Genomic DNA, 22,608 nt, shown 5'->3' with positions numbered 1-22,608 from the left:
ATTTATCCAGCGCTTAGACAACCCCAACATGAATTGTCTCCAAAGACCTTAGAAGATAGGTCAGGATTATTAACCCCATTTTGGCATGCAGAGAGGAAGCATTTCCCTAATGTCACCTAATAAGGTATTAAATCCATAATTTGATTGCTTTATTTAGAGATTATGCTTCATTTAGTACAGGCCATGTTACAATAAAGATGACCTTCTTTAAATAAACAGCTTTGTATTTGGACTTAACTATAGTTAGCAACCTGGAACTAATAGCTTTTTAGATTTCCTTAAGGCCAGGTTTTCATAATCTTAATTTAGGAAACTGAGTGATCTGAGACTCCCAAAGCCATTTGATATCGACCTGAATTAGGCCACTCTGCTCCGATTCCACTACAGAGATATCTATCTATAAGGGAAGGCTTCTGTGTGATTGGGAAGTTCTCAGCCCATACCTTAAAACCTGTTGGAATTCCTTTTCTTTTTTCTTTTTCTTATGCTCAGCAAGTTCCATTTGGTCTAAATTTTTCAGTATAACTAAACCTGGAAATCAGTGCCTATATGGACAACTAAGAAATAGAGGCAAAATCTTAAGTGGGAGAGGCTGGGTACCAACCAACATTTGGGAAACACAGGATAAAAATATTAGTGAAGCTACACCAGAGTCGTATTTGGACAGTACTTTATTTCATTTCTTTTGCATTTCATTCCTTTTTCCTTCCAGAGCAGTCTTATGAAAAGATCTCAAATTCAGTTCAATGAGCATGTCAAATACTCAGGAGGTTGTGAGAAAATATAAAAGTAAGGAGACTACTTGTAAGTTCATGTCTGTATCAAAAGGAAACCAGAAAACTAGAACATCTAAAAAGAGAATTTTGAACTACAAATGACTTTCCAGCTTTGAATAGAAAGAATTTATCCAAATGTTGGAGCTTTTCAACACTTTTTCTGATTTCATCTTTATAACAAGATGTGTTTACTGCCAGTAACAAAAGCACACATGCCAAATTATACTTTTAATAAAAAATTTTTCCCTGTTTTTTAAGGGGAATGCATTTATTCTTCTTTACTATTGTTTCTAAATATGATTTACTTGATTTACATTCCTCCCTGTCTGTACTAAAATCTGATTTATAACATCAACTAGAATGTGAGCTACAATTTTGATACCAGTAGAAAATTTAATTGGGCATTTAAAAAGTGCATTGCACATAAAATTTTAAAGGGTACTGCACATGGAATTTTAAAGAGTTTTTAAATCCAATTCTGATAAGGTTGGTCAGACTAAAGTATAAATTGATAGACCAATAAAATTACTACATTTTAAAGCAAGTCAGATTAAAGTTTAAAATGAAGATCTTTGTGAGGCTTCATCTCAAAAAGTGATAGTCGTGGAAATCTCTTTGTATGTAGGCTGTGGCTCCTGGGACCCATGAAACCAAGGCAGTTTATAATAAAATGTGGTGAAAGCATCCTTGGGAATATTCCTTTGGCACATAAATGACATTCTAAAGGTACTTCAAGCAGATTTACAGATCTGAATTGTATAAATGACAGTTGGTGAAAAGGTGAACCAAGTAAATTGTTTGGATCAAGTCTATAAAACTTTTCCGAACTTAAAAAATAGTCTGGAGTTGTACTAGAGGTCAAATCAGATTACTGCACGATTAAATGTAATATTTCCTATTCCTGTTTTTTATGCAAAGTTTGACATGCACAGAAATATCTGCCTCCTACTACCTGAATAATTATAGCTGCACAAATTAAAATAGTGATCATGTGGACATCCTGATTGGAGTAATGTCAACTTATCTGTGGTTTTAGTTTCATTTACCAAAAGTCAACTAAAAATATGAAAAGGAAAATTCACAAGTTTTAGTAACTTTTATTACAGTACATTGTTATAACTATTCTATTTTATTATCAGTTATTGTTGATAATCTCTCATTGTGCCAAATTTTTACACTAAACTCTATCAAAGTATGTATGTATAGGAAAATTTTCCATATCCATGGAAAATGGATATTGTTAAGGAGCTTGGGACTGCATTGTCACTTCCATATTCTGGATTCTAAATCTTTAATACAACCAGTTGTGGATTAAAAATATTCTGAAAAAAATGTATCTGTACTGAACATACATATGCATCTTTTCTTGTTACTCTTCCCTAAAAAATACAACAAATATTTACATAGCAGTTACAATGTATTGTTGTATTAGGCTGATCTCCTCCAACTGTGTTTGTTCTGAGTTTGTTTGTTTGTTTTTAAATACTAGAGATTGAACCCAGGGCTACATACCCTTCTCCCCATCTCCTTTTTTTTTTTTTCAATTTTCTGAGACAGAGGCTCATGAAGTTGCTAAATTGCTGGGCTGAGCTTGAAATTTCCATCTTCCTGTCTCAGCCTTCTAGAGTGCTGGGATTACAGGTGTGCACCACCACACTCGGCTTTGTGTTAGGAATTTAAAATGTACAGGAGGACGTCTGTAGGTTATATGTAAATTCCATGTCATTTTATACAAGTGAGTTGAGCATCCTCGAATTTTGGTAACTGCAGGGATCCTGAAGCGCTTTGCATTCAGTAACCAGGGGACCACTGTGTACTTAAAGTTTGGTGTGAACAATGGTTTCAGGCATCCGTTGGGCATCTTAGGATATATCACCTGCAAATGAAGGATTGTGGTGGACTGAGAGCTGGTGGTCAACTTGTAACACCTAGCTGAACTGAATCAGCATGATGCTGGGTATGGAAGGACCACCTGAGGGTTGTTGCCAACAACATAACAAAAGGAGAACTGGAGAGGAAGAAATTTAAAAGCTGTTGGGAAACTGTTGGGGAGCTGTTGGTTCTCCTGGGCTGTTGGTTTTCCTGAGGAGTTTGTCATGCTGGCTTTCGTGATGAATTCGGCTGTTCTCATTGTCAAAGGAGCTTGGGACCATGGGACCATGTTGTCACTGACAATGGCTGCGGTTCACTTTGGGGGAGCTCTGGTCTTTACTTGGAGCATCACTTCCTGGCTGTAGGGGGGAAGATGGTGCACTGTTCAGTATCCTGGAGAAATTTGTCACGCTGGCCATCCTGATATAGACTCAGCTGTTCTTATCGTTAAGGAGCTCAGGACTTCATTGTCACTGAGAATGGTTGTGGTTCTTTTTAGGGGAGCTCTGTTGCTTACCTTGAGCATCGCTTCCTGACTCTGGTTCAGATCCCTCAGCCTGCTAGCACAGATCCTTCATCCCACTGGCATAGACTTTCTAGCTTCCACCACTGACCTTTGGGCCTTCCTAGTGCAGATCTGTGAAACAGGCCTGCATGAGATATTGTCATGGGCTCTAGGCCTCCAGTTGGACTCATGGGGGGCACTGTTATGGGCTCTAAGTCTTCAGCTGGACTCACACAGGACATTACGATGGGATCCAGGCCCTCAGCTGGATTCTTTGGTCTTTAGTGTGTGGACAAATTTCCTGCACTCTTTTGTACTAAACTCTTCGGGTAACTATTGTAAAAGAATCCTATATTTATGTGTCCTGTATTGTTTCTCTTGCAAAACCCTGATTACAATAAGGATGATGAGTGTACATTAGAAAGGTGGAGCTTTTCTTTTTACCGCATATTTCTTAGCATGTTAGAACTTTTTTTCATTTAACTGTATATATTAGAATTGATACTTTTATTTTAAAGGAATAAATGCTATGTTTGATTCTTTGTTCAAATTCTTATCTATTAATCAAATTAGTACAGCACTCAAATTTCCCTTTGTCACCTCTGTGTCAACAAAAGATACCTAAATAATCATATTTTGTGGCATTTAATATACTTATTTTTCTTTGACAAATATTTCTGTTTTCTTTCTTTTCTTTTTTTTTTTCAAATAACCACAATTTTCTTTACCAGACTTGCATATTCAGGTGACTCACTTTTAATCAAACTCGGCTTCATTTATAGATTGTATAATAGGATCTTCTCTGGTACCGGGAACCGAACTCACGACCTTGCGCTTGCCAGGCAGGCGCTTTTGCCGCTGAGCTAAACCCCCAGCCCCTGTATAAGAGGATCTTAAAAGGCTCTATTTTGATTAATGTGTAAGAATTAGCTAGCAATTGGAGGGATTTTTATAATTTCTTATCTGATCATTACTCTTTGATATGTTAAATATTGCCTTTCATCTGAAGGCTTCAGTGCTTCACCTATTTTTATAACTGCATGAGAACTCATTCAGTTTTAAAATTGTTATAGCAGCAAAATAGATAATTTGATCAAATCATATTTCCCTACCTCTAGCCTCCTTTACAATACATCAGCAGCTTCCCATTGTCCTTAGGATAAATGCTGAAAGATCAACAGGGGCTGAGTGGCTGGGTCTCTGCCTCCTTCTCCCGCTCCTCGGACCACGTGCCCTATTGGCCTCTTCTGCTTCAGCATCACTGCCTTTCCCTAGCCCTGGAAGGCTCGGTCCAGCTGTCCTCAGGACTGACCTCCTCAACTAAGCCAATTCTCCTCACTGCGCAATGGGAGAACCATACACCTCTGCCTTTTTTAAGTTGCTATTTTAACTCCATTTCTGTGCTTGTTTTGTCAACATCTGTCACCTACAGTGGATCATAAGGTTCATGAAGGCAGGTAGGGATGTGGTTTGCTGATGCTTTTATAACTTTTTCACCATTGTCTTCCTGGTGCCCAGCATAGACTATTTTTTTTTTTTGGTACTGGGAATCGAACTCAGGACCTTGCACTTGCCAGGCAGGCGCTGTGCTGCTGAGCTATCTCCTTATAGACATTGAACAATGTTGTATGTAGGAGAGGGTAAATAAGTAACTGCTCTGATGGGGACGGGGATTTTTCTATTCTGTTTATTATTATATCTTTAATCCCTAGAACAGTGCCTGGATTATAGTAGTTCATTAAATATTTATTGAATAAATTAATGTTTTCCTGACTTTTGAAGGACACAGGAAGTATTGTGGGGAAGTATAGGGTAATATTTTTCCTGAAAATATCACATTTCAGTATTTCCTTCAACTTGGAGGATTGAAGTCTATAGCTATATTTTTCGAATTGTGATAAAATACATGTAATAAAAATGTTTCTTTTAAAAAATTTTTACTTTAAACAGAAAAAGTAAAAATTACAGTAAAATAGACTTTTAAAAGAGGCTAGTAGGTGAGTAACAATAATTAATACATTGCATATTGTTATATTCATAGTAGTTGTTCAGAATGCAAAATACAGTCATGAAATATTGTTCCCCAAAATTGGCACAAGCCTTTCTTCAATGAAGTAAGAGAAAGCAGCTATATAACTATCTTAACTGTGATATATATATATATATATATTTTTTCCTTTTCTCTTCCTTCCTTTCCCCTTTCTCCCATCACAGTTTTACTTTCTTTTTAACAGTTCCTTCCCTATTCACAATATCTGTTGTACATTTTGGATCTTATTTACTTGTTCAGTTTCTCACAGTAGTGAGGTAGTACTATGTTTACATGTGTGGGTCTGATTTATTTCACTTATGAGTATGGTCTTGAGTTGTATCCAATTATCTATAAAAGTCTCAATTTTATTTTTCTTTATGGCTGAGTAGTACTCCATTATATTTTTAAAAATCATCTTTTTTATCCATTCCTCAATTGATGAGCATTTGGGTTGCTTCCAAGATTTAGCTATTACAAATTGCACTGCTATAAGTGGATACACATATGGATGCACATATATAGCTGTGGTGTGATGTTTTTAATTCTTCTGGGAAGATACCCAGAAGGGGAATAGCTGAGTTGAATGGAACCTCTAATCTTAGTTTTTAAAGAAATCCCCACACTGATTTCCACAGTGGTTGCAGCAGTCTGCACTCCCACCAACTGTGGAGAAGTGTTCCTTTTACCACAGCCAATATATTAAGAATGTGGTGTTGCCATCTATTTGACTCAAGGCCCATTCCTTTGGTACTGGACTATGGTGATGGTTATGACCCCTTGCAATCACAGTGTTGTCATATAGGGGAGAAAAACTGATTATAACTGGTATGGCATCCTGGTTAAAGTAGTACAGTTAGCAATAATAATAGACTCAAGCATAGCCTGGCAACTGACAAACTGTGGTAACTATTAGCCTGATATCTTTAATCGTAGTTGTAAATTCTATAGTTATATAATATCCAGGAACATATATGTAATGTTTTTTCACATAGTAGAATGATTTTACCCTGTAGGGCTTGGGGTTTTTAAGAGGGATAGGGGGTAGAATGGAGAGGTAGATAAGGTTAAATACAGTAGGAGCAAGGGTGGAGGACATAGGATGATTATCCAAGTTTTGGGTAATTGTAGGATACAAGAGGGAAGGATTGGAAAAGAAAGCCAAAGAGTATTGAAGTGAAAGAGAAGAGACAGTGTTTACTTGTATGAAATTATCATAAAATCAAGGAAGACAGTTGACCAAAGAGAGGAAGAAGATGAGTAGAACAACACACAGAGAAAATTTAGAGATCTAAATCATGAATGAGAGAGAAAAGAAGGTGGAAAAGAGAAAGAAGAGGAAAAAAGACTAGGGAAAAGGGAAGAAAAATAACCACACACAGGAAAAACAAAGAACACACAGGAAAAAGCAACAAAACAGAACAGAGGAAAAAGGAGAAAAGAAAACGGAAAAAAGTCCTGAGAAATCACTTTGAAGATATCAATATGTAATACAATAAGTATTGTTAATTTCCTACCACTTTGTCTGTAACTCTGTATTGCTTGTATTGTTCTTATGCTATTTTGTAAATGGATGCCTGTTTGTTAATATGTTTTCCTTTTATTTTTAAAATAAATTAAAAAGAATAAAGAATAGGGAAAAAACAAAAACAAAAAACAACCCCCCCAAATCAAAACACAGTAACCTAGCCAACTACCAAAAGGAAAACCCATCAGACAGAGAAAAATAGAAGTCGTGAGATTCCTCTGGTGTGTACAGTTCTGTGGTAGGTCCATGTCTGATCCCAGAATGTGTACTCTAGCCAAGATTGCGGGTGGATTTGTGCTGGGTTTGGGTCTGATCTTTGTCTTTAGATTTAGGGAACGGGACTAGTTTTCTGTGGCTTGAGTTCTCCCAGCCGTTTAAAAACCAAAAAATAAATAAAAGAGGAAGAATAAAGGAAGGCAAAGGAAGGCAAAGGAAGGCAAAGGAGAGGCAAAGGAGAAAGGAAGGGAGAGGAGAGGGAGGAAAGTGGGAAGACAGTAAACGGGGAAGGGGAGGGAAGGGGAGGGGGCTGTTAGCAGGGAATAGTTGTCACAGTTGAACACAGAATTGGGTAGGGGGGGTCAAGCACTTGATATGTCAGTGTCACCTACCTTTAGCCATCTCTTTCAAGAGACCAGTTTTTAGAAATGGTCTCACAAGAACTAAAGAATAAATATTGTTAGTGTCTTCACAGTTGGGCCATAAGTATGAATCAAATAAAATTATGAGCATTTTTGCTTCCTGATACTTATTAACCTAATAGTGGTTTGCAGTGACTGATTTTCAGTTGTACTGAATGTTAAGGATTCTTGTTTTAAAATAAAACAAAAAATTCTGCAAAATATATATACCAATCAATAGCAATTTAGTTTGGGGCAGTTAGGAAGTCCATTATTTTATTTTTCTAGTAGTTGCTAAGGCAAGTATTCACTTTTTGGTTTGGTTTTTTTCTGGTACCAGGAATCGAATTCATGATGTTGTGCTTGCCAGGCAGGCACTATGCTGCTGAGCTAAATCCCCAGCCCCTAAGTATTCACTTTTTGGAGTCATTAAATTTTTCATATTATACATACAAATTATTTATGCATATATATATATATATTCTGAATTACTTTCATTATAATTGGCTTATTACCTTTGGTTTTGTTTTTTTTTTTTTTTTACATTTTTTACCTAGCTGCTATTCATATTTTCTGAAGGCTACTTGTAAAATACATCAAACTCCTTCTCAACCATTTGACTTAGGACTGTTTTTACTTAACACAATAAGTTGATGGTATTTTGGTTAAAAAATAAATTGTTACTTGGTTATTGGAAAAATAGTCCTTAGCAATGATGTATTACCCTATTCTGTTGACCTAAATACATTTCAAAGTGAGGAAAGCCCATTGCAGTTGTCAAAGAAGAATAATGAATGCAACAAAAGTTCATTTCTTAGAAACGTTTGGCGTAGTTGCTGACATGGTGATACAATTAATATGTAGTCTTTTGGTGGTCTTTGCAGAGGCTTGTGGATTTAAATTGCCACATGGAGGTTAAAAATGTGGCTCTGTCAGTGATACAAGTAAAGATGAAATGATCCTCCCACACAATGCCTTGGAACCATACCCATGCAAATTACTTACGTGCTTCGTTCATAACATTTTGCCCTGAATTAAATTATGCAAAAAACAAACAACACTTATCGAAAGAACCACATTCCTTTGACTTCCTTTCAAAATGTCTGTTCAAATGCTTCGTCCATACTCTGCCCAGCAGCATTTTCGTACTTGCCTTCTTTGTGAAACATAAAAAAAATACACTTGGCAAGGGAGCCTGGAAATGAAAGGACAATAGGAGACACAGAGGCTTTCGTTAGACCATAGAACGTAGGAGACATGGTCCTGAGGGCTCCAACTCAGAGCTGTGGGGACTCCTCACTGGCAGCAACAGAGTTAACTCCGTTTGCATCCTTCCTGAACCTTTGGACTCTCTCCATCCATCCTTCTTTCTTCCTGACCTCGGTCTTTCTTGGCTTTCTCCATGCCTTTCTCAGTCTGGCTACTTTTTCTAGCAGCTTCCTCTTCTGCTGCCCTCTTCTTAAATCTCAGTGGTGCCTCCCAAGTTTGTCCTTGTCCTCTCTTAACACTATGGTGTACAGTAAAATAGCACAGCCTTTGTATTCACACAGAGGGAATTTAGTATTCCAGCTGTATTACTCAGAGTCATTTATTTAACTTGTCTGTGCTTCAGGTTCTGGGGAGGGTCAGAAGCACAGGGCTGAGCTCCCCCGGGGCAGAGAGATGGTGGAGCAAGAGATGACAGGGTTCCGAAGAGGGGACCAGGATCACACCCACATGCCAGCCTACAAAATTCCACACATAAAGGTGCATTCAAATAGTGAGACAAAAATTGCAAAATTATTTCATTAGTATAATAAGAGATATGGAATAATAACAATTACCATTGCCCAGTTTGCATTCTTAATCTCAAGTTCTTTCCATCTGTGTATCCTGATGCATCTCAGGAAGGAGTCAGTATGTGCCTTGGGGGTGGACTTGGGAAGGAGGCAATGGTTACCTTGGAAACTGAGAACCTTGGATGTTGGCTGCTAGAGCACCTCCTCAGCAGTCTCCCTAACCAATCTCTGCCCACTTGTCTCTCCCACTACTGACAAATATTCTTTCCTCTCATCTAAGATCTTCAGTGTGTCTCTACTGTTCTCAGGTTAATGTCCAGGCTGCTGAAGTGGCTGGCGCCCTTTGCATTCTGGTTCCAAATGACCTGGACAGCCTTGCTGTTGCCTTCTTTCCAATCTCCTGCTGTGCCTGTGGTTTCTTTGCCACTCACTCAGTCACTGCCCCTTGCCTTGCACCTGCCTTCTCTGTTCTCAGAATGCCCTTTGTATCCACCTTAAACCTCCACTCTATTTGTACCTCCTTTAGAAAGCTGACCTGAGATCCCACTGTAAAATTAGTGCCTTCTTCTGTGGTTTTGCAGCACTCTAAAAATACTGTGTTTTGGGGTGGCAGGCGGTATTTCTGGCTGTTTGCCTGATCAATAAGTGGACTGAGGTCTCTGATGGTAGGAAGCATGTCTTATTTGTATTTTATTATTTTTTTCTTGCACTAGATCTATCCATTGTATTGACAGATACATATTAAATACTTAAATAAATCTGCTGAATTAAATTGTTACCATAGATACAGTTTCAAATTTCTGTATACTTTCTCCTGCACACCTTAGAGGGTTTTTTAAAAAGTGGAACCAGAATGACAAGAAAGCCTTTATTACTTTAAAATTGGTTTAACTCTAAGAATCACCCACTTCCACAACACTAATATTGAATCTTGATAAAATACCATTGTATTAGAGGCAATGAAAATCTATAAAGAGTAGTTTTACATGTAGCTCAGATCATTTTTTTAGTAAAATAAAATAGAATTATTTTATAACACATGCACAAACTAAAGGAGCAGAGATTATTTCATGCTTTTCTATTTCATTCCTGGGATAATTTTGCAATTCATGGTAAGTCCTCATATTTGAGTGCAGCCAGAGTTCTTCAATTGATACTTGTTTTTCCCCTCTGAAAGATGTTTTCAGAGGTTGATAGTATGACTTCTGTTTTCAAAAACCAAAATTCCAAAAAGACACAAACCCTCTCTCAGAAAACCCTGGGTATCACTGAATTGGCTGCCTAAAGAATGAAATGTGACATGCTCAGCTGTGATTGTTCTAGCTCCCATTTGTGGTTTCTTTTTGTGGGTAATTTTTAGCTGGAATGTTTGCAAAGGAACGATTGAGACTGAGGCCAATAGAATTGGATGTGGTTAAGTCTGGAGCTTTCTGTAGCTGAGCCTTGGTCATAGGCCAGGTGGAACTTTGTCCTCAGAGGTTGGCTGATGCAGTATCTATTCATGATCTTCACTGAACTTCATTCAAACATAGAAAGGTAATTCCTGTGCTACTAATTAAAAATAATAATAGTAAGCCCACAGTAATGACATACTTCACCCACTATATATATAGTATATATATTGTACATATATATACAGCATATAGTATATATATTATATGTGTGTATATGTATGTGTACTTACGTACATACTATATATATATAACCCTCTATTCTCTAAAATGAAAATAAAAAGCAGACAGGACTCTTTAGCCTGGAATCCATTTATGGGATGTCCACCAGACTTCTAGTCACCCCTCTGCTGTCGCTTTTGATTGAAGCCAGCAGAGAGATGTTCTGGCAAATGTATTCATAATTTGTCTTCCCTTGCAGGGCTCGCTCTGTAATTGTGTCTCCCATCAGGGAGTCAGTTGGAGTTAATGTATTGACAATCTACTGTGATTGATGACAACCAATGTCTTGTTAACATTTTCCCCTATTCTCCAATCCACAGAGCAATGCTAAGACGACCTTTGGTTTAAAGAATTAAAAGGAAGGACAACTTCAGATAAGACTTTCAAAGGTAGGGGTGTTCTTCTTAATGTGCTTGTATTAGTTAAGGAAGGAATTACACCATAAAATGACGTGATTATGTAACAGTGTTGCCATATTTAATACTTTTCAATCTAGAAAGTGTAATAGAAGGCAGGGAATAGGTATGTAGACACAAATACATTTATCAGTCTACTTGTCCAGTTTTTTTTTTTTTTTTTTGGTTTTGGTTTTTTCCGGTACCAACAATTGAACTCATGACCTTGCACTTGCCAGGCAGGCGCTGTGCTGCTGAGCTAAATTCCCAGCCCCCAGACCAGTCTACTTGTCAAAGAGGACCGATCAGATACAGAGTAAAGAAAACCAGCCTTTTGTTTCTTTTCCTAGTACTGTATTAAGATTTCTGTTTACCTAAATCATGACTCATAAAGCACAGAAAATAGACAACAGATTAAAAACACTGCTAATAAAAATGTGTTTCTGAAGAAACTAAATTTAATCTTTTTAATCAATTATGGGACATCATTAATAAGAATTTACATTTGTATCCAACTGTATATCAAAGACCTGAGAACATGCAGTCCTTGTGTGATTTTTCTCATCTCACAGTGAAGTCCAATAACAGAAGGTCGGTTTTGAGAGTTTAAATATCACTTTGAAATATGATTTCTGCTTTATAAATCCCTTCCCCACCCCACTGCCCACCTCATTCCCATTATGTCATTTAGAATTATCAGCGCTAGAACAGATCCTGCCAGGCCTGGGGGCCTTTCTGAAAGGCCATCTATTATAGTCTTGAACTTGATGAAAAATATCTTAACTGCAGATCTGGAACACAGTTCAGAGAACTGTATCCCAACCCATAAATAGCTGCCTTAGGAATTATGAGAGCACTGTTGTTCAGCCATTTAGCTCCATGCCTTATAGGTTTCATCTAATAAATACACTCTCAGGGATTTTAATTAAGAAAAGAAGATCATATGTAAGATTTTGAGGCACTAAAACCCTTCCAGCATGTTGTTTCTTGTTCTTGAGAATTCTTAAGTTGGTCCATTGAGGTGTAGTTTTGTAATAAGAGGAAGTGATTCACGCCTCTGCCGAATTCACATTCATTGTGTTGCATGAAAACTGATTTCATATGATGAAGTAGTTCTTAAATTTTCTAAATACCATCAGAAATCCCCAAATCAGTAACCTAGAAATGAATATTTCTTTGTAAATCAAATAGCACACATTTTGTTCTACTTAAAGAGTCCTTAAAACATGAAAATTAACAAAGACTAGCAAAATGCTAAGTAATCCTGACCAATATCAGAAAAGCCTGGATGATATATAGTGGCTCTTTTAATAGAAAGCTCCCTTGGTTAAGGCAAAATAATTTAGTGTAAAGTTGTGGTATACGCCTCCCTTATAAATGTCCGTATTTCATAAAATAAAAATTCAGCAGAAGAAATGATGTATCAGTCTACTCGACACATATTGAGGATATGGAATATGTTCATACCAAAATCACAATTATTAGAAGTTCTTGCCAATAAAATACTAGAATCACTCATAAGCTACAGTGTGTGCTTCTATAGCTAATGCATGGTGTAATACCTACGAGAGGTAAAACGGAAGGACAGGGCCTTATCTGTAAATAATGGTTTCTAGTGAAAGAGCAAAATACAGGAAGACAAGGCCAACAAAGGAACCAGGAGGAGCAGCACGGTGAGGTCCACCCACTGGGGTACAACTGTGGGTTCTGTCCTACTTCCTTGCATACTCTCTATGGTTCTGAGGCAATGTCCTGGCTGGGGGCTATATTTTCTCTTTCTTTCATCTCATGAAAGATACTTGATTTTAAAAAACCTCTCTTCTACAAGAACAAGTAGAAAGGCTCAGTTTTGTCTTTCTCAGTGTATAGTTCTTACTGATCTTTTTGACTGGCCTTTTACTAAGTGATGAATACAAACTTATAGTTATCAGGCTCAATCTGAACCACTAAAATGTATCACTTTATCTTTCTAGGTGGTTTCATATGGCCAAAACCAAACAGTGAGTGTCTTCCCAGTTTCTTTCCTAGGCCTGACAAAGATTTTCTGAGCCGTCCAGGAATTCTAAAGCACACTTGTATTCAGAATGCCTCCAGGCTATTCAGGACTTGGCCTCTGACATTAGAATGAGAAAGTTGGTTTTTGTTTTTGTTCTCCAGCTACTTAAAGTTTTCAGTTGTTTTTCCCACGATGGTTGGTGTGCTGTGTATCTGAAAGATGTGAGTGGCCAGAGCTGTGGAATGCACCTTGTGAGCTCCCACACCCATCCCACGTCTTTCTTTGGGAAGTGCTACCTGTACCTGTCCAGTGTTGCTTGTAAAAACTGTATTCACATTTGCCATTTGTCCCATGTGCAAGTTCTCCCCATAGAAACTCTGCCTTCTCCTTAATTTGAAAACCTGGGCTGAAACACAAGCCTGCTAATGATGGGATTTCAATAATTAACTAGAGTGAGACACAAGGACCCTCTTGAAATGGCTCTGTTTGTATCCAGTTTTCTGTTCTGGCTACACTTGTAAGTTTGGCACTGGCTGTGGCCTTAGTAAGTCTGAATCCTATGCTATACCTTAAAGCATGTTCCCATTTGGCAAACTATGCAAAAAGAAAAATCTAGCAGGTTATTGGAATTATTTACTGATTGTGTTTGGCTGATGACTTGAAAGTTACTCTTTCCTCTGGGCTTATAGAACTGTTTAAAATTACTTCTGCATCTTAGGAGAATGGTAATTATATTCCAAATGGATAATAAACTGATTAGAAAAATGTTGTCTTATAACTTATTTGATTTGTAAATATGAACCAATATGTTTTTACAAAGCCTAAATAGGAGTGTAATTTTGATACAACTTAATAGTAAAGAGAGCTATCAAATTTTGGCTTATAGCATCATTTTAAAGCTGAGAAATTTTATTTCATGTTATTGTATACCACTCAAATTCAGAAAACACACAGTATTTACAGAATTAATATTCACCCTACAAAACTCAATTGAAAAGTTCATGCAGTTTAAGACTAGTTGAGACTATGCATCAAGACCCTGTCTCAAAAAACTTAAAACTAAATAAATATATGTAAAAGATATCCACCTCTCATTGTTGTATATCAGTTGAGTTTGACTTGATGTTTAGTCACCCAGAAAACCAGGAGAGTCTTTCCTTGTATTTATTAACTTCCTGTTTCTTTACCCTGGCATGTCGTGAGGGCAAGCTCCAGATTTCACCTCAGCCGAATATCTCTGGAAACATTAGCATGCTTGCACAGTCCCCCTGTGATCATGCCAAACGTCTTCACGGAATAGCTACTCACCACCAAGTGCAGCGTTCCTGGAAGCTAAATGACAGTGTGATGAAGAACGTTCTGTTCTTCTGTCCTGGCTGTTGCCCAGGTTTTCCTTGCTGTGTGGAGTCTGAGCAGTGTCCTGTGTCCTGGGGTGGATGGAAGCACAGTTAATCTCATGTACAGCGCTTCTGTAGGGAGCTAGAATTATATTTCCTGATACTTAGGCGCTTCTGACCGAAGCGCCCTTACCAGTGCATTCCTGCCCCTGCCTCCTGGCCTCATTCCTATGGGACGCACCTTTTTTCTCTGGACAGTCAGCCCTATCCCCATCTCACTACTCTTGGCTGCTCAGTTTGGTAGCCATTTTTGAAGGCTCAGAAAGAGCAGTTGGAAGAGGTCTCAAGAAAGACACCAACCTTCACTTGGAAGGTAGTTGGGTGGGTGAGGTGTAATGGTGTGAAGTGATGAGAAAGGTAGTATTATGTTTTCATGACGACAATTAATGCCAAGTGGTGCTAAGGAACCCTGCAGCTTTCGTATGTTCTTCACTCTTACTGTACTCCTCAGGAGAAGTGTCTGACTTGCAGTTGGGACAGAAAATTGCCTAAGTCATTGCAGTAAAGGAAATGTAGCAACTTAGCATTTGTACACCAAAGGCCTGATGCACTGACCTTTGTGAAGAGGTCTTTGCAGATACTTACAGGATCTGATTCGCTTTCCCTGCTGCTGCATTTTTGGCTCATCGTTCTTAACTGTTTTCTAGGGTTGCCACAAAAAGAGCTGATGAGATAAGGCTAGACCAGTGGGCCATCGACTAATTTTGAGGCTCCCTGAAATGACTATACTAACAGTGCCACCAAACAGAAGGGAGCCACTGTGGTCCTTGCTCCCAGCAAGCACAACCTCTATTGAAATAAATTTCCCCGCTAGAGAATCCCTATTCCAAATGATTCATTCAAAATTATGACCAGCATTCTCACCAAAACCATTATTTATTGAACTTTAATTGTGGACCACAGTGAAGTGAGATCCTCCGAATGTGGACAGCCCGAACTGAGACACACAGCAGGGATACTGGAAAGCCTGTGTTTGAGTCCACACACTGTGTGCACAGAGGTAGGTCTCTGTGCGTAGGTGCTGGCGGATGTTAGTACAGCCCTTCCACCCAGCATCTGGCCATTTCATCCCTGGCTGCTTTTGGAGGGAGCTGAATTCTGACAGGAGGGTTATCTAGGGAACTACCCAGGAGGAAAATGAAGCCCAGTGTGGAGCAGGAGGCCAGGCCCAGGCCCCTGCTGGTAATGCAGTATGTTGCTGTCACAATTGACTGCATACACAAATAGACGCTGGCTTTTTTTTTTTTTTTTTTTTTTGCCTTGCTTTATTTTATTTTGCCTTCATGACAGCATTCATTTTGTAAGGAAAGAAAAGAAAATCTCTTGGGCTGATTCAAGTTTTCATATCTGCAGAAGACATTTACAGCTTTTGTTAAACTTAGCAGTCTGTAAAGATTCTTTGTTTCTGGTTGACTGTTGTGGCAGGCAAGTCCATAAACTACTCGGAATCGGGAAAGGATGATTTCTATTGAAAGAGCTGGGTAGAATATGGTGCGTGGAGACAGTGTTAAAAAGAGTTTTGTTTTTTGCAGCATGGTGGAAGTTCACATTCAAATCGCTGCTCTGTGTTACTTAGCATGCTCCGATTAAACAATGAGGCATGCCAGCCTGTGACGGCAGTGTTGATTAATGCATTCCTTGAATGTGTTGATTAATGTGCTCCTAGGATGCCTCCTTAAGCTTCCACTGCAGCTGAGGTGTGTCCGATGCGTCCCTTTACCGGCTGCTGCTTTGCTCATGTGGGCCCATTTGCAAATGGGTCGTCTGTGTGTTTATTTCACACCAGCGCTTTTATGAATAAAACCACACAGATCTAGAAGACTCCATTATTATTAATTAAATAACAAATATTCTCCCATAGCAGTGTTGCACACTGTAATCTGGTAGAGATTCTATAAACTCCAAAATTCACAGGAAGAATGCTCTTCTAGTAAACAAAAGTGTATGGTGGTGCTCATCTGTCCTCTCAATAATCCTACCCTTAGTTTAATTTTTGTTCAAGAATTTCAATTAGATGTACATATAGAGTGCACTTTCCTGGATGGTACTAAGAGATGTGCAAATGGGTTGTCCTTTAGACAGTGGCTGAACGTGGGGTCTCATTTGGAAACCCAGTCTTCCTAGAGGCAGGAATCCTATCAGCTCGGCCAGGGTAATTCCATTTCTAGTTTGCTCCCTCAAGGCTGTGACTTCTCATGCTGTATTCTGAATCCCCATTCAACCATTTAGTTTTCCATAGCATGTTTGCAAAAAAGGATGCTCCTAATATTGTTCTCCCCAGCTACTGGTTTGAGAAAAACAAGTGAGAGTTTTTTATTTGTTTAGTATCTTTTACTTGTTACCTGAGACATAAGAATTCTACTGCTTTAAAAACACTCTGACCACTTAATTCTTGGCACAAAGACTAAAATGATCAGAGAGCCTGATCTAAAATGGTGAGTGAGGAACCTAGCATAGAAGAAACGGCTCAGTGATCTTTGGTGATGGTGTTGGCTGATACGCTGTGAGACTACAACTATATAGCATTTTGACAAAAGAAATCATCAGTGCTATTCAGAAAAACTACTTGTAACATTGAGAAAAGTAAAGCAAACAAGCCCATCCTGAACAGGAGGGAAGTTTTATGTAACAGAGAATTACTGCATGAAATGATTACATAAGGAAATGGTAAAATCATCAATATTTATATCGTTCAAATCTTGGCATGAAATTACTGGTGAAGGATAATATTCTGATATTTTTAAGACTAAGACTTCAATGAAGAGTCCTCCATTTAGAAATATCAGTAAGACCATTCAGAAGTCAGCTTTGGAAGATCATAGAGTACATGACTTCTGTTATTTAATTAAAAATGTTTAACTGCAAATTTGCTATTGTTTTAAAATGTTAAATTATGTATATCTCACAAGTAATATTTGTAGAAATAGAAAAGAAATGCTAAATTATTTCTGTGGCACTTGCATAGTAGGCTTCTCTTTTGGAACTCAAGGTACAATGAATATGTATTTAAAGAAAATTTTATTTTACTGTAATACAGTTGATGTGGAGGACATTTGGTAAAATTAAGCTTATTTGAAACTTATTAGTCTTTAGAGAACTTTTAATTATGTGCTACATTTAAAAGAGAGTGCACCAAAATAACTAAGAGGGTGTTCACATTTGTGATTAGACATGCATTTTCTTGGTTTGCTTGAATTCCATAAGAGTTGATGGGGTAAACAAAGAGAAGCAGTGAACATGATTAATCCATTTTCTGCAGAGCTTTTGATACTGTACTGAATAAAAGCTTGCTGACAGAAGCTGTTAGCCTGGTGAAGAAAGGCCAGAGGAACAAGTTATGAAAGGAGAGAATGGAAGGCAAAGAACAATAAACATGGAGAAGCACAGGGAAAACGATTTCTGCAAGTATTTATTTATTTATTTAGTCAAAAGGCACAGAGAAGATGTAATTAATGTAATTTCCAAAATGGCTTTGTTCATAAGGATAGGGGTGCTGAGAAGGAATTTAAATAATATAACAAGACAAAATTATCATATTTAAGTGATTCAAATGGCTTGAAAAGTATACCTAAATTTCAAGTGTCCTATAAAATATTTTTTTATTTTGTGGCACTTGCCTATTATAGAGAATACAACTGTAGATATACCTTGCTACAAAATAGCCTTCAAATTGATTCAGTATATAAAATAATAAGTATGCAACTCTTATATGTTTTAGAAGACGCTTGAAAAACTTTCTTGCCATAGATGAGAAACATTCTAGGAATCTCCTTGAACCATCCAGGGCCCTAGTTCATGTTTTGCAAAATTAGTTGAATTGAAATGAATACTTGTTATCTACCAATACCAGAAGTTACTCCTAAGAGAAATGTTTTATGCTAAATTGATAGGCATTTTCATTTTCCTGAAAACAGACCTTCGTTAGAAATTTTCTTCTGTAGTGAGAAAGTAGATTTCAAACAACTACATTATAATGGATTTATTAATTCTGCCCAGACTTTTTATTACTACAGTATAACTGCCATTAATCTGGTAAAAACTCATTGTTTAAGACATGGAAAGATTTTATTAGAAAGAGTAGATAATTGAGCTGGGAATGGTGACACAGCCTGTAATCCCAGCACTCTGGGAGACTGAGGCAGGAAGATCACAAGTTTGAGCTCAGGCTGGGCAATTTAGTAATTTAGCGAGACTCTGCTTCAAAAAAAAGGAGGTGGGCTAGGGTGTAGCTCAATGGGGAGGTCCTGGGTTCACTCTCTAGTTACACACACACACACACACACACACACACACACACACACACAAATAATTGAAAGACTTTGTTTTATAAAATAGATTTCCCCCTCATAAGCAACATGTTCAACAACCATTGAATGAGTGATGGGACTACAGCCCTTAGTTGAACCTAGAATGTCAGCATTTTATAGACAGTAAGTCAAAGTTTCTTCCGAAGTTATTTGAATTTCATTAATAGAAATACAGTATTGACTTATGGAACCTAGATGCAGTGCTTACGTTGTGGCCACCTTCATGAATAAGCATTACTGATTGCTTCTTATGTACTATATGGAACTAGTGAGAGGATTTTAAAGTTTAATATAGCCAGGTGTGGCTCTTGGGCTTCAGGGACCCGTGCTCTTCAATCATATAAATATGATGTGACTGTTTGTGTCACTGAGCACACGAGGAGAAAGCAGGGTGTGTCCCTGAGGGTTAAGTGTGTGTGAGCAGCTGAAAGTGCCCTGAGAGTGCAAGGCTGGCGACCATGAGGTACTGAGCACTGGGCTTTGACGTGAAGTATGAAGGAAGAATGGCCCTAAGAGTAGTTCAGAAAAGTTAAATTAAAAAGAATGGAAGCCAGGCATGGTGGCTCATGCCTGTAACTCCAGCACTCAGGAGACTGAGGCAGGAGGATTGCCATGAGTTCAGGGCCAGCCTGGGCTAGATAATGAATTCAAAGCTAACCTGAACTTCATAGTGAAGCCTTGTCTGAAAAACAATTTTAAAAGAATAGAAATTATAGTAGGGGAAATGCCAAGATTTTGAGCAGGGAGGAATATAAGCATGGCTTTTGCATGGCAAAGAAAAAAGTAAACCCTTTTTTTTGGGGGTGGGTACTGGGAATTGAACTTAGGACCTTGTGCTTGCCAGGCAAATGCTCATGCCACTGAGCTATATCTCTGGCCAAGTAAACCAATTTAAAGCAGAAAGTAGACCAAAGTAGTAGTTGAAAGTAATTTTGGAGAGGTTTTCCTCCCTCCCTCCCTCACTTTTTCCTTCCCCTTCTCTTTTCTTTTTTCCTTCCCTCCCTCCCTCCCTTTCTTTTGTGTACATATGTGGAGGAATAAACATTTGCTCTTTCATTCTTGAATGAGCTACTATGTTTCAGACATCCTCAAAAAGTAACAAGTGAGGAATACATGAAATATAACCAACACAATAGTTATACATCTGTCTGTCTATATCTTCTATCTATCTACCTATCTGTCTGTGCAAAGGTATACTGGTCATGTAAAGGCAGATGTCACAACTCCTCCTTTCGGCATGAAGATAAAGAGTGAGAGGCTGAGCCCAGGCCCTAGGCGAGGGTAAGTGTGAGGGGAGACAGCTTAGAGTATATTGGAGAGGGCCTGTATGCCACCTGGGAAGGAAGTGTGAGGAAAAGCCAGGCCTGACGGGCTTTATAGACTGGGTAGAGGGTGATGCTGCTGACCAAATGGGAAATGAAAAAGAAAGCTGTTTTGGAGAGGAAGAGAGAGAGTGTTGTTGTGAACATGTTGAATTCGAAATCACGCCTAATTGCAAATATATTGTCTGAGTATGAATCATATTCAACTATTAAATTCTTGAGTAGAAGTGATGTGTGCCCAGAATTGCTTTGTCGAGGTTAATTTGGCATTTATATTTTAAGAGAACTCAATGAGAGAACATGAAAAACAAGGCAAGCAGACTACTGTCATTCTGATACATACATTTGTACTGAGATCCCAAAATAAGACGGAGGGAATGGTCAGTAGAGAGGCCAAGGGTGAAGCAAACAGCCCCGGAAGGACAGTGGCTACTTGCCCTTCATTGTTTTGTTTAAATTTGCCTAGAATATTTGTCCCATTATTTTGTGAATACAGCATTAGTTGAGACCTCTCTGCCTTCCGGAACTCAGGGAACTGGTTCCAGTTTGGTGATGCATAACTCGTCATCCCAGTTTATCCTGAGAATTGGTGCACTTTTTTGAAGAAAGTGATGGTTTCCTGAGGTCCCCATGCGAAGAGAATTAAGGCCATCGATCATTTCCAAAAGAACTGGTTGTGTAGAAACCAAAAGGTCAAAAACTGTTATTAAGTGAAGGACCTAGAACACACACAATTCAAATGGAAATGATTTTCTGAAAGAGTAATCTGAATGAAGAAGTTTTTGCCAAGGGCTAAAATGTAGGGATATAGTACATACCATTCCCAAGGGTCACTGGAAACATTTTTTGAAGCAGTAACATGGGACAATATGTCATTATTACTAAGCAGACAAATTTGAGTCAAATGTAAGGGGGAAAAGCTGCACTGTTCTGTTGTTATTTTTTGTGGGTTTTTTTGCCCCCCTATGGTCAGTATTTGGAAAGGGCAACAAGCTATACATACACGTCCCAAACGATTGAGGTAGTATTTCTACAAAACATTTCCATCTTAATAATTCTTCCAGATTTATTCAGATGAAAGGTAGTTTAACCCTAGGGCATGTACAAAGATGAATCACAAGTCTCAGAAATATTGTCCTAAAGCAATACAATGGCCACAGAGGGAATTCATGTGCAATTATAGACAAATTCTGCCATAATTAATGCACCAAGTCATAATTTTAAATGTCCAAATAATAAATTATATTTATAAATTTTTTATTCTGAGCTCCTAGGTATTTCTTAATCAAAATTCCTACCACTATCCATTCATCTTCTATTCAGCCAAATGAAAGAGTTATATTTTTCCAAATATAGGAAAACTATTTTACTTCTGCTCTACTTTTCATGTACACAGATAAGCAAAAATAAAACCCCCAAATCTGACATGATATTCCTTTCATTTTACCAATCGGATGGTGTAGTAGGATGCCGTTGGGGGGGCACACTCTGCCACCTTCTCCAGATCATGCCAGCCAAGCTTGATTGGCACTGATGACTTAGCACATGCCTGATTCCAAGTCACCATTATTTCTTCTTGTCCTAGAAATTATCTTGATCTGTGTAGACCATAGAACATATTTTCTGGAAAATTAAGTTAATACTGATTTTACCTTCTATAGATGCTGTCTTTGGAGGAAAAAATAAACCTTATTTGTTTTATACAGGTGGCATTGTTCTAAATTTTGCTGGTGTATAACACTCCTTGGCATCTATAATAAAATTGGAATTATCATCTGCCATTAATTTCTTGATGAAGAGAATAGGAAATGTAGCCTGACATGGTGGTGCATGCCTGCTACCCCAGCTACTTGGAGAGGCTCTGGCAGGAGGCTCACAAGTGCAAGGCCAGCCTGGGTAATTTAGCAAGACTCTTGTCTCAAAATAAAAATAAAAAGGGCTAGCAACATGGATTAGTGTTAGAGTGCTTGCCTTACATGCTTAAAATCCTGGGTTCAACCATCACTACCACAGGAGAAAAAAATGAATAGTAAATGTTTGTCAGGATACATAGTACATTCTTTTTAAATTGTTCAAATTATATAGAATTATTTGCAAGATTATGTTAAAGAGTTTATTAGAGTTTAAATTCATTTTCATGTGAAAATTAACTTTTCTTTTCTTGGCTTGACACTGTTGTGCCTTGTGTGCTTTTCCATTATAATTGTTTTTCCATTACTCTGTTTAGAGTGTAAAGAGTTGTGTAGAGTCTTCCTTTTCATTTTTCAAAGAATTATTATAATGAGAATCTGACCCAATGAAATCTAACTCTACAAACTATTATCCAATATAAATAAAATTTGTTTCCCAAATAAAATGTAAAATAAAATAGATTTTCTTTTTTTAAAAAATGGTTTGTTACTAAATTGATTAT

General features: G+C 37.8%; 1 long non-coding RNA gene across 2 annotated transcripts in view; it reads left to right on the top strand.

Annotated features, from left to right (window-relative positions):
- Positions 1-11,167, top strand: part of LOC106147778 — a 124,883-nt gene extending 113,716 nt beyond the window's left edge. For both annotated transcript variants that reach the window (XR_001232731.1, XR_001232730.1), the window contains one exon: positions 11,099-11,167. This is a non-coding gene — a long non-coding RNA (uncharacterized LOC106147778). The remainder of the gene's footprint in view (positions 1-11,098) is intronic.
- Positions 11,168-22,608: the final 11,441 nt, after the last annotated feature.

This window comes from Chinchilla lanigera, unplaced genomic scaffold (assembly GCF_000276665.1).
Source record: "Chinchilla lanigera isolate Chin_1 unplaced genomic scaffold, ChiLan1.0 scaffold00009, whole genome shotgun sequence".
NCBI classification, from domain to species: Eukaryota; Metazoa; Chordata; class Mammalia; order Rodentia; family Chinchillidae; genus Chinchilla; species Chinchilla lanigera.
Note: the sequence above shows the minus strand (reverse complement) of the source record. Positions and strands in the feature narration are given on the sequence as shown.